At 48.9% G+C, this 12,627-nt stretch overlaps 1 protein-coding gene across 3 annotated transcripts in view; it reads right to left on the minus strand.

Annotated features, from left to right (window-relative positions):
• Positions 1-12,627, minus strand: part of AHNAK (AHNAK nucleoprotein) — a 99,827-nt gene that overhangs the window by 57,214 nt on the left and 29,986 nt on the right. The gene's annotated exons all lie outside the window — the stretch shown is intronic.

Here is a 12,627-nt window from a genome sequence, read left to right on the forward strand (position 1 = left end):
ACATGAAAGCAGCAAAGAAGACCCAACGCAGCCAAAAATAAATAAATAAATTTATTTTTTTAAAAAAGAATGTGTATATATATATATGTATAACTGAATCACTTTGCTGTACAGCAGAAATTAACACAACATTGTAAATCAACTATACTTGAATAAAAATTTTTTTTTAATTTTTAAAATAATAATGCTTTCTTCTCGCTCTCGGCTGGCAAGTCCTTCCCAGCTCAGGAGTCTGCTCTGTGAACAAGGAACCAGCACAGGACACCTGGGTCAGCTACCATTTGCACAAGTCTGCATGGGGCTGGCAATGGTGTTTCTCTCTTGGCAACTCGAGGTGTACATTGCTGAAACACATGGCATTGCTTTAAAATACACAATTCCCCAGGAGATTTCTGATCTCAATGACTCCAAATCTTTCTTTTTGGTTTTTTTTCTTTTTTCAAATCTACTTTCTAGAAGGACTTTGCCCAAACCTGAGAAAGATAAACACATTTGGCAAACCCCAGCCTCACTGTCCTCAACAGAGGCTTGGAAACGCCCTGAAAGGCGTGGATGTGAGTGCCATGTGCTCAGACACCGCATATGCTCCCCTGCTCACATGTCACTATTTCACAGCCAAGTGCTTCCCAGCAAAATACACAAGGGCTTTGTCTCAATCTGCAACAGTCTGCACTGGCATCGGAACCACTGTCACTGTGTCTGTCCAGCTCAGAAAGAACAGCTGGGTGGAGGGTGGCAGTGAGCTGCCATGGAGAGAGGGTCAGCCCCACCTTGCTTCAGGGGGAAAACACAGCTCTGCACATCCTGGCTGGGATTTCTGGTCACAAATCTCACTAGGAAGGAAGGGATGGGGGAGAAAAATGAAGGTGATTTTTTTTGTACTACTCTCTTAATAAGACAAAGCCTAGGGACTTCTCTGGTGGCACAGCGGTTAAGAATCCTCCTGACAATGCAGGGGACACGGGCTCAAGCCCTGGTCCAGGAAGACCCCACATGCCACAAAGAAACTAAGCCTGTGTGCCACAACTAACTGAAGCCCGCGCGCCTAGAGCCCGTGCTCCGCAACAAGAGAAGCCACAACAAAGAGTAAACCCCACTCGACACAACTAGAGAAAGCCCGCGCGCAGCAAGGAAGACGCAACGCAGCCAAATAAATAAATAAATAAATAAATAAATAACAAAGCCTGGTCAGGGCATCAGAATCTCACCCGAGGGACTTCCTTGGTGGTCCAGTGGTTACGACTCTGCGCTCCCAATGCAGGGGCCCCAGGTTCGATCCCTGGTCAGGGAACTAGATCCCTCATGCCACAACTAAAAGAGCCTGAATGCCCCAACTAAAGATCCCACTTGCTGCAACAAAGATCCCATGTGCCCCAACTAAGACCCGGCGCAGCCAAATAAATAATTTTTTTTTTAAGATTTATTTATTATTTATTTATTTTTATTTTTGGCTGTATCGGGTTTTAGCTGTGGCACGCGGGATCTTCGTTGAGGCATGCGGGCACTTCGTTGCAGCGCGCAGGCTTCTCTCTAGTTGTGGCCTACAGGCTCCAGGGCGTGTGGGCTCTGTAGTTGTGGCGCGCAGGTTCCAGAGTGCGTGGGCCCTATAGTTTGCAGCTCGCAGGCTCTCTAGTTGAGGTGTGCGAACTCACTAGTTGTGGCACGTGGGCTTAGTTGTCCTGCGGCATGTGGTATCTTAGTTCCCTGACCAGGGATCGAACCCGCATCCCCTGCATTGTAAGGCGGATTCTCTACCACCAGACCACCAGGGAAGTCCCTAAATAAATTTTTTTTTTTTAAAAAAGGATCGCATCCGAAAGATGCATTTTTTTAATAAAAACAAAATAATCAATTGGGAACAGAATAATCAAAAGTCACATTTTCCAGACTTAATTGACATTTCAGATGTCAGTCACCGGTACTGGACCAAACTGATCAGATTTGGGGACCCCCCCCTCCTCCTCCACACCCCAGCTTTCTTCCCCTCCCCCTTCGTCAACTACAATTCTTGGCCATCAAATCTCTGCTGTAATTCTGGTGGGGGCCATCTCCAACCCACCCCTGACCTACCTGCGTCTCCCACCAAAGCCCCACAGGTCTCTTCCACACTCAGCACCCCCTCTGAAGCAGCCACCCCACATTTCTTAGATCAGCTCTTCACTTTTTCAGTCTCCAAGCTTTTTTTTTTATTGAAGTATAGTTGATTTACAATGTTGTGTTAGTTTCAGATGTATAGTTAAGTGATTCAGTTACATATATAAATATATATATATATTTCTTTTTCAGATTCTTTTCCATTATAGGTTATTACAAGATTGAGTCTCCAAGCTTTTGTTTTACCTCCTTTTCCACCCCAACAAGGTAGTCCCACATGCTGGAAAAGTGTGGGTTTTGAAGTTTGCTGACTTTCCATCCTTTACTGAAGTTAAATCAGGCTCATCAACAGCTCAAGGAGAGCAGCGGATTTGCACAACTTGCGTAATAAATTATTAGGGAATCATTTCTGGTGTTTGTTTCTTTTGTTTGCTTTTGGATTTCATTTTGTTTGTTTTTGTTGGATTGTTTTTACCCGAAGTCTAAGGGAATGCATTGGAGATCAGAGAACTATGCAGTGATGGACAGAAGGAAAATAGGAGTCCATGTCGCTAAGGGGAAGTGTATTAAATGATAAGACAGGGATAGGGGGGCTGATGGAGTTTCTGCCACAAGCTGTGCACCATGTGCCTGGCACTGCGCTGGCGATATGATGGTGGATGAGCTGACCGCCTCCCTCCCTCACGGAGCTGACAGTCTGATGCGGAGGCAGCTAGACAAGCAACCAGTTACTGATGATCTAATATGAATAGTGCTGAGAACAGGAAAGTACAGAGCAACGCGGGTGCACAGACTGTGGGGGGAGGATGTGGGGGGTGTTTGTGTGTCAGGGGAAGAAGACTTCCAGGAGGAAACGCTCCCTAAGCTGAAACCCGAAGGATTGCGGAAGAGAAGCTTGTTGAAAGCCAGTGGGCCAGAGAGCAGGAGATGAAAGAGCTGGGTGTGGCTGGAGAGGCCGGGCTTGAGGCTGCAGGGGCTGACAAGGACCAGAGTTAAAAAGAGGGGAGTGCCAAACTGGAAGTAACCCAAATGTGTTTCAACAGTTTAATGGATAAACAAACTATGGCATTCATACAATGGAATACTACTCAACAGTAAAAAGGAATGAATTATCAATATACACAACTTGGATACATTTCAAGTTCATTATGCTGAGTGAAATAAACCAGTGTTAGGTTACCTACCACATGATCTGTGTGATTCCTTTAATATGACATTCTCAAAAAGACAAAACTATACTGAGGGAGAACAGATTTGTGGTTACCAGGGAATCAAGGGATGGTGTGACTATAAAGGGAGAGCTAAGGGTCTCAGGGGGTGAGGAGGTTTTCCTGATTGTGGTGGTAATTACATGAATCTATACATGTGTTATTGAATAAAATTCATAAAAGTATAAAACAAAAAATAGGGGTGTGCTTGAGGACTCCCTGGGGCCTTGGGTGGAGCCGGAAAGGCTGAGACACGCCCAGAGCCACCTCCAAGACCTTTTCTTCCCTCTGTGAACCTACATGCTGTCTCTATAAAGCATCCCTAGCCAACTCTTCACTCACTTAGTGAGAAGCGGCCAATCCACGTCAGAGCAAAGGGAGCGGGAGACACGCCCCACTCCCCATGTTTTTTCCTGTACTTATTTCGGCCGCCAGAAAAGCCCTAGCAAAGGTTCTCCATGATTACATAACAAGAACAGGGCAAGCAAGCTTTGGGGGACACACGGAATCCAGCCGTTTCCCCTTTAAAAATCGCAAAACACCGAAAGTGTGTGTGAGCAAAACATGCAGCGCAGGCTGTTTCCCTGGGTCGCTGGCAAGGTCTGGAATCACCATCCAGCGGCAAGAACCCTGTTGGCCCGAGGTGTTTATTTCCTTTTGATAAACAGTAACGTGTAATTTCCCATTTTTAGGGACAATAATTACTTCAAACAAAGGGCAGTTACCAAAGGGCGGTTACATTATTTAGAGGGACAGGTTCTCCTCCGTAAGAGAACTGCAGCTCAGCTTTTTAAAATAATAATAATTTTTTTTTAACTTTAGCTATAAGCATTCATTTCTCTCTTAGATAAGATTCAAGAAACAAGTACTTTTTGGAACACAGGGTGTTTAAATAGAAGAAGGAAAGAAAAAAAACACCTCTTCCCCTCCAGGCCTCCTGGACCACCAGCTCTTACCCCAGCCACGCTTGGCACCGACAATGCCCACCTGGCACTTCTCCCTCCCGCAGCTAAATTCCTAGAATTTATTTTCTAGGAATTTAGTCAATCCACACCGAATGCCTCCACTCTCTCACTTAACATCCCTAATCGGCCTGAAGGGCCCACTTGAAATTCAAGTTGTGAGCGAACTTGTACTCTTACAAGCAGAAAAAGCCCTGGTATTATTCTCTCCTGCCTGTTCACATTCCAGCCCTCCCCACTGCCTGGCCACTAAGCCAGAGGATGGAGGCCAGGATGGTGGCCCTGCGCCCTGGTGGAGACCACACCCCCACGTAAAACCCCAAACCCAGGCCACAGGGCACTGGCTAGAAAGCCAGGGGTTGTCAAAAGCCTTCTCCCTCACCTGGCCTGGAGTGGGGGACCTTAAGACAGGCAGGGGACAGGAATTCACTGGCGATCCAGTGGTAAAGACTCTGGACTTCCACTGCAGGGGGCATGGGTTAGATCCCTGGTCGGGGAACTAAGATCCCATAAGCCGCGCAGCGTGGCCATACAAAACAAAACAAACAAAAAGACAGGCAGGAGTCTGAAAGCCGGGCTACAGGCGGGGGGCCATGTCAGGCCCCCAGAGGGGAAAGCAAGGCGGGCACCTACCCATGCTGTTTGTGAGGCTTTGCTAAAAGGCTCTCCAGGCCCAAAATACCCAGAGCTGGCCTGCCCAAAGGCCTGAAATAACCACCAAGAGGGACCCACATCTCAGGGCCCAAAAGTCCTCTTTTAAAATGTAAATATCCCAAAGAATTAACATACAGGGCCCTGGCACTCTCCAGCACAGCAGTTTCTCAGAGTACAAAGCTGTCGATTGACTAAGGGAAAAGCTTGTGTCCCTGCAAGGCTTAGGGCTTAGGGACCCACCGGGGTAAGGTGGCTAGCTCTCACGGCCGCGCCCTCCCTGGGAGGTGTGAACCTGGCCTCCAGCAACTTCCCGACGCACCGCCCCCCTCACCCACCCCCGGTCTTCCTTCCCCTCTTTCCTCCCTGCTGTGTCCCGCGCCCTACCCCACTCGGCCAAAGCAGGGCTGGTGGCTCGCAGCAGCCCAGAGGTGGATAGAAATCTGCCTGGCAACGAGTCACGGGGACCTGGATGCGGCCTGGCAATTGGCAGTTCGGCCGAACGGGGCGTGGCGTCAGATGCTCCCTAGAGACTGTCCTGGGGGGGCCTCCCCCCCCCCGTCCCTCCCTCCCACGCTCCCTCTCACTTCTCCGGGACCGCGAGTCTCCGGAAGGCTCTCTTACTCCCTGGAAAATGGCGGCCCCACGATTACATTATGGGGGGCTTAAGGGTGTCACCTGGTTTCTGGTTGGAGCGGAAGAGCTTGAAGTTGCAAGAATGCTGTTTTATTTAGGTGGTAAATTCATTTGGGGCGCTAGGAGGGACTTAGATAGGGAGCGGGGCTAAAGTCCCCTCAAAGCCCTTGGGCGCAGCCCCTGCTCCCTGTAGGTCCTCTCTTCTGTCCTTCCCTCCGCACGCCCTGACACGCTCCCAGCTGCTCGTTCCAAATCGTCCGCCTTCCCGGGGCTTTGCTCCTCCCCTGCTGCCTTCTCCCTCCCGGCACCGGCCACGCCGCATCCACCTCTGCCCGGTCCCGGGCTCGCTTTTCTGTTTTCCCCATAGATTGCTTTTTACTACTTCCTTCTCCCCTCGGGCCCCCATAATCTCCGGAGCAAAGAGCCAGTGGTCCAAACTCGTGGAGGCCTCAGTTCCTTCCCCTTGGGCGGGGCGCCGCTGGTGGGTGGGACAGAGCAAGTGCTCCGCTCAGCCGCTCACACCGCTGATGGTTAGCGAGTTCCCAAGCTGGGCTCCGATTGGCCTCAGCTGTGGAGACCAGGAGGCCGGCAGGCGAAGGGATGAGGGAGACTGTCCACGGTTGGGAACAACTCTCCTGCCCAAAACTCCTCTCTGGGGCCCCCTCACATTCCCGGGTCCTCCCCAAGAGAGGATCCCCTGAGGCCTCAGCTGGCCTGCATTCCCGCAGCCGGGGGGCAGCCAGCCCAGGGGACAGGGTGGTGGAAGGGGCCTCCAGGCTTCCTGGACGGCCGTCAGGGACAGTGGGTGAGGTAGTTATAATGCAAGTGTTTTGACTGTCTTCTCCCATGTTTATCATCATCCTGGAAGAGTGAATACTCAGGAGGGGAAAAGACCCAGGGTAACACTGGGGAGGAGGGGCTGGCAGCAGCTGACAAGGTTGAACCTGGGCCAAGGGTTCACTTCACTTAAGGCCTGGAGCCTAACCCCTACCCCCCAAATGGGCAAGTGAATAAGAGCCTTTTCTGGGCTGGACCAGAAACCAGCCAAGTTGCCGGGGTCTCCAGTTTCTGCTACTTACTAGCTGTGTGACCCTGAACATAATTGCTTAACCTCTCTGAGCCTCAGTTTCTATGTCTGAGGAAAGTAATACCCACCTCATAGGGTTGTAGAAATCAAAAGAGACAAAGTGCGTACAATACATATACAATGCCTAACACAAAGTTAAGTATTCAGTAGAAATGGCTAACACTTCCAGTACTTACTATATGCCAAATACATTATACTGTATGTGTTAACTTACATCATCCTCACAGAACTGCTATGACAGAGATAATGTATCATCCCTATTTTATAGATAAGGGAAGTGACGCACAGAGAGGTTCAATAACTTGCCCAAGATCACACAGCTAAGAAGTGGCAGAACTGATAGCTACCATCATCATCATCATCATCATCATTATTCCCTTATTCCATCATCATTATTCCCTTACTTATTCCCTTGTAGGCTCCTTGAGGAAACGGGCTTTGCCCATAAGTATTTAATAACTGCTTCAGTTCTCAAAAGGTCAAGGCCCTACAAATTTTGAAAGACAGCTTCCATTTCCTAAAACCTCCCCAGAAAAAAATTCCCGGGTTCCTCAGGGAAGCAGCAATGGCATCAGGGGAAAGGGGGAAAAATGCTTTTTTAAATTTTTTAAATTTAAAAATTTTTTTTTTTTTGGCCGCACCCTGACATGTGGGATCTTAGTTCCCCAACCAAGGATGGAACCCCTGCAGTAGAAGCATGGAGTCCTAACCACCGGACCACCAGGGAAGTCCCAAAATGCTTTTTTTTCAATTAGAAAGCTTGGATTGACCTAGAGAGAGTCACCTCTTCCAGCTCTAAGGGTGGAGACGGATTGCTTCACTTCTCTGAACCTCACTTTTCTATAGCCTTCTGGCCAGGGGCCGAGTGAGAACTCAGCATGAGATCTCAAGAGATGGGCACCTTGTGGACCACCAGGCCCTGTCCCGAGAGAAGCTCTTCATTCTTAACCCTTTCCGATCCTCGGCCCCACTGCTGGGAGGTTTTTCCATTAAGGCCAGGTCTCAAGTTCGTGGTGGAAAATAACAGAGATTTTTAAAGGGAATTGAAACCACCGGCCTCAGCAGAATGTTCCACACACATTTGCTCTGGCCCATGCACGGCAGCACCTCTGCTGGCATCAGTCAGCCTTGGGAAGCACTAGCAAATGCCTGACGCCACGGGGCGATTCAGAGGCCGGTAAACAGCTCTGGCATTCCCCACCCGTGGCAAGCATTCATGCACTGAATTCTTTGTCCTGATGAGGACAGACAGAGAGCTGCTCTGTCCTGCAAAGCCCAAAGCCAGAACTCCCGTTTCCAAACCCCAACCATAAAGCACGCCAAGGCCGAGGCATGCAGGCCACCAGCCCTTTCAAGTGTGCTTGCAGAATAAACTTGCCCAAACTTGGACTTCTTTCTTGAAAACTTGGGTTTACTTGTTAATTCCAAAGGGGAAAATAACACGGCGCTGTTACAATGGAGAAACTTGGCAATCTCCTCCTTCACCAAGGGATCCAAGTCATGAGGGTCCTGAGCAGTGACCCCACTCCACTTCTGTGGGATCCCTTCCCCAGAACACATAACCTGAACCCAAGCATGAGGAAATATCCTCAGACAAACCCACACCGAGGGACGTTTCTGCAAAACAACTGGCCCTGTACATTTTCAAAAATCTGAGTGTCACAAATGACAGCAAAAAGCAAAGGAACTGTTCCAAACTGAAGAAGCTAAAGAGACCATGACAATTAAATGTCACATGGGATCACAGATGGTTGAAGCCTAAATGGGAAAAAAGACATTGATACAAGGAAATTGTAAGTACTGGGGCAATTGGTAAAATTTAAATATGGGCAATATGTCAGATAATAATAACAATGTTAAGTTTCCTGAATTTGGCTCTTATCTTGTGGTTATATAAGAGAATGTCCATACCTGCTGAAGGATTTAGGAGTAAAGGGTCATGATGTTTGCAATTCACTTTCAAATGATTCAGCAGATATAATGATAATTGTAACATCTAGAGAGAGAGAGATTAAAACCAACAAGGTAAAACTGGGAAATCTAAGTGAAAGTTATATGGATATTCACTGTGTCATTCTAGCAACTTCTCTGTAGGTTTGAATTCAAAATAAATACACTGTAAAAAAAAAAAAAGGAACGTCAGTTACAAGCTGAGCAGCATCTCTCACGTCACAGCTAACACGCAATGCCAGAGAGCTAAGATGGGACTTGAGAAATGAGACGCACGTGCCAGCAACATGCAAAGTCCTGGGGGTGCAGTGCCTTGGCTTTGGGCCACTAGAGACATAGCAGTATTTCAACAGTTCTGTTACTCAAAACATTTGAGTTGGTTTACCAGCCACATGGGAAAATTAGTTGCACTACATTATAATCATGCCTTGCTTTTGACCCCAAACAGCCCCAGCCACCTAATTAACCAGCCTTGCTTCTGAAAATATCATAGACTATTGGAACTGGCAAGGGCCTTAGATAATGCGTGCCTTATCCATGTTACAAATGAGTAAACCGAGGCTCAAAGAGGGACCTTCACTTGTTCAAGGTCATGGCGAATCCCACTGACTCCCAGGCTAGTGGTCTTTTTCAGGGTTTTGTCCTGGGCACCCTGGAGGATCTTCCAGGCCCTTTGGCTATTTTCAGGTCTCAAGAGAGGAAGATTTGTGCTTCCCCAAGGAAATTGTTACTTTTTTTTAATGCACAAGTGATGTTGAGAGCAGTTCCAAAAGAGAGGGCACAAAAATATTCTTAACAGTAAAATTTTCACAGAAGTAAGTGTAGCACCTCCCGAGTATAAGTGTGTTTGTTTAAAACAAAAATTATCGTATTACTTTATGATCATACCTTAGATACATCACACATAACTGTGGCTATTTTAAGAAACCTCAATACATAGAAAGTCACACTTGCCAAACAGAAAAATGAGGATGAGGGCATTGTCCTGGTCGTTCTCTATCTCACCATCCACCCTGAGGCCCCTTCTCCCTGCTTCTCTGCCCTGCTCTGAGCCTCCGGGAGGCCGATCCTTCTACCCGCAAGTTCTGGGATTGGGACTTCCCCGGTGGTGCAGTGAGTAAGACTCAGTGCTCCCAATGCAGGGGGCCCGTGTTCGACCCCTGGTCAGGGAACTAGAGCCCACATGCATGCCGCAACTAAGAGTTCACATGCCGCAACTAAGGAGCCCGCCTACTGCAGCTAAGACCCGACACAACCAAATAAATAAATAAAAAAAAAAAAAAAAAGACCTGGGCTCGCTTGCCCTTCAGCGCAAGGCACCAGCAGAAGGAAAGGTCAGGGTGCTTATTCCTGCTTCTCATGGCGGGCAGTTCTGGCAGATGCTGTGGCCCCTCGTGGCTAGATTCCAGGAATACCATCTCTTCCCAGGGCCCTTCAGGCCCAGGGGTAGCACCAGCCTCCCGCTGTCCCTGGGGGCCTCACCACCCCTTGTTGGCTGCTTGGTCCCGGCCCACTACTGCATGAACAGCCACCGTTAAATTCTCTGTGGCCGAGTTGTCTTCACGAACATTTCCTGTAGGGACCCTGACGTACAGAAATAAGTTTGAGTTGCTGAAAAACATACACTGCCTTTTGTGAGCATGGGGTGCACTTCAACATAATTGAATTTGGGACTTCCCTGGCGGTCCAGTGGTTAAGACTCTGCACTTCCAATGCAGGGGGCTCAGGTTCGATCCCTGGTCGGGGAACTAAGATCTCACATGCCGTGGGGTGTGGCCAAAAAAGTAAAAAAAAAAAAAAAAAAAGAATTGAATTTGCCAAATGTCCCCTTAGCCACGCCCACAGTCAGTCACACTGCTTAAAGCAAGGTGCGCTGCCAGACTGCAGGCCCTGCCGTGGCTCCGCGCTGGAACTCCAAGGAAGGACCCTGAGGAGCCCCGCCCAGCCCCCTCCAGGCCTCCTGAGACCACTCCCACCCTCAAATGCAGGAACTGGGACCTCAGAGTATTAAGACCTCCTGAATCTGGGCCCTGCAGGACTTTGGGGAATAACTTGGACCATCCCCATCAGGTAGGCGGTGAGAAGGCGTCAGGAAGAACGGAGGAAGGGGGGAACTCAGAGTGGGTGGGCAGAACAAGCGAAGGAAAGCTCGCTGGGATGGGCCCTCCATATGCGTCTCCACCCCCTGGCACCTCCTCCATGTTTCCCCTTCCGGTGGTGACAGTCACTGCAGCAGGGAGGGCTCCTGTCCTGTGGTCACTGCCTCCAGCCTGGGCCTGATGTGGGAGGAGGGCAGCTGAGAAGTTTCTCACATTTGAATGGCCCGTTGCCATGTTCCTGATCCATCTGACCCACTACCCCGGACTGTCCCAGCCAATGAGGTCTCACCCTGAGAGGCCAGGAAACATCACCATCATCCTCATCATCCCCCGTAGGAGCGTCACTTACACGTGTGTATTTCCAGTCTTCCAGTGTCCCACATCCATCACATCATTTGGTCTGTGGAGGTCAGCAGAGGAGGATTCTGAGACCGGGGGGGGGGGGGCAGGGACAGCATCTAACCACGTGATGCTCTAAAAATACTTGTTGAATGAACGGACGCTGAGGGCCACACTAGTGTACATCACCCCTTCCTCAAGCTAAAAAAAATTTTTTTAATTGCCATATTATTGGACAACCTGGGTAGTTCTGCCCGGAGGATCTTTCCAGCGTCCCAGTGGGCATCCCCCTGGCTGTGTACACAAGTGCACCGCACTGTCACCCACTTATCCCCCCTCCAGATGCCAGGACCACACATCTCAGACAGCAGGCACACTCTGTCCCACTCCACACTCATCAGCTTCAGAACTGAGAACTGGGATTTGAGCCGTGGTTGAAAGAAGCACACTTGTGGGGAGCCCAGACCTGGTTAGGACGGAAGGCAGCTGCGTGTAGGCACGTGTGCCAGTGGGCGTGTGCACACTCTAGCTTTTCAGTGTGTGTGCAGGGGCTCACACCCACCTCTCTAGGACTCCATGCCCACCCTCATGCTCTCAATAAACAAACATATGGCTGTGACATGAATGCTATGCCCTTAAATGCGATGCCCTTGCACAGCAGACAACCCAAATACCTGAACAGACAGACTCTGGTCCTGTGGATGGTACCCCTGTTTTATGGGTGAGGAAACTCTTGCCCAATTCACACAAGCAGCTTTTTAAAAGCCACGGGGGCTGGGGGAGGGATAAATTAGGAGTATGGGATTAACAGATACACACTACTATATACAAAATAGATAACCAACAAGGACCTATCGTATAGCACAGGGAACTATATTCAATATTTTGTAATAACCTATAAGGGAAAAGAATATATATATATATTTTTTTATATATAAATATATATATATATATATATATATATATAAATATTTATATATCTAAAACCGAATCACTTTGCTGTACTCCTGAAGCTAATACAACATTGTAAATCAACTATACTTCAATAAAAAAATAAAATTAAAAAAAATTTTTTTTAAAAAGCCACAGGGGATCAAGCACCTCCCTTGTTACCTATCTCTTTCCAAAACCAAGAGCCACCCGTGAGCTCCAAACCCCCCCCCAGGGACACAGGCTCTGCTGGCTGAGGTGGGAGTGGATGAAGCTGGCAAAGGCCCGTCTGAAATCCAAGCAAGGGCAGGTGGATTTCACGCTGGGCAGGAGATCCCACTGTTCTGCGCTGAGACCCGCAGACAAGCTGGCTCTTGTCTTGGAGAGGGCAGGAGGGGGTTGGAGCTGGTATCTCCGCTCCAGGGCTGATGGGAGAGGTACAGAGCTGCTTCCACTGGCAGAAAGGAAGCAGCTCTGGGGAATGGCAAGGGGGATGAGCTTGGTTCGATCATTTTGGCCTAAGAAGGCACTGCCCTCTGCCCAGCAATGACCAACATCAGAAGCCAGTTTCTAGAAGGCCCCCCCACCACTGTGTATTGTCTACAGAGCTGGAAATCAAAAGGGGACTTTTGGACTTCCCTGGCGGTCCAGTGGTTAAGACTCTGTGCTCC

This window comes from Balaenoptera musculus, chromosome 8, assembly GCF_009873245.2.
Source record: "Balaenoptera musculus isolate JJ_BM4_2016_0621 chromosome 8, mBalMus1.pri.v3, whole genome shotgun sequence".
NCBI lineage: Eukaryota > Metazoa > Chordata > Mammalia > Artiodactyla > Balaenopteridae > Balaenoptera > Balaenoptera musculus.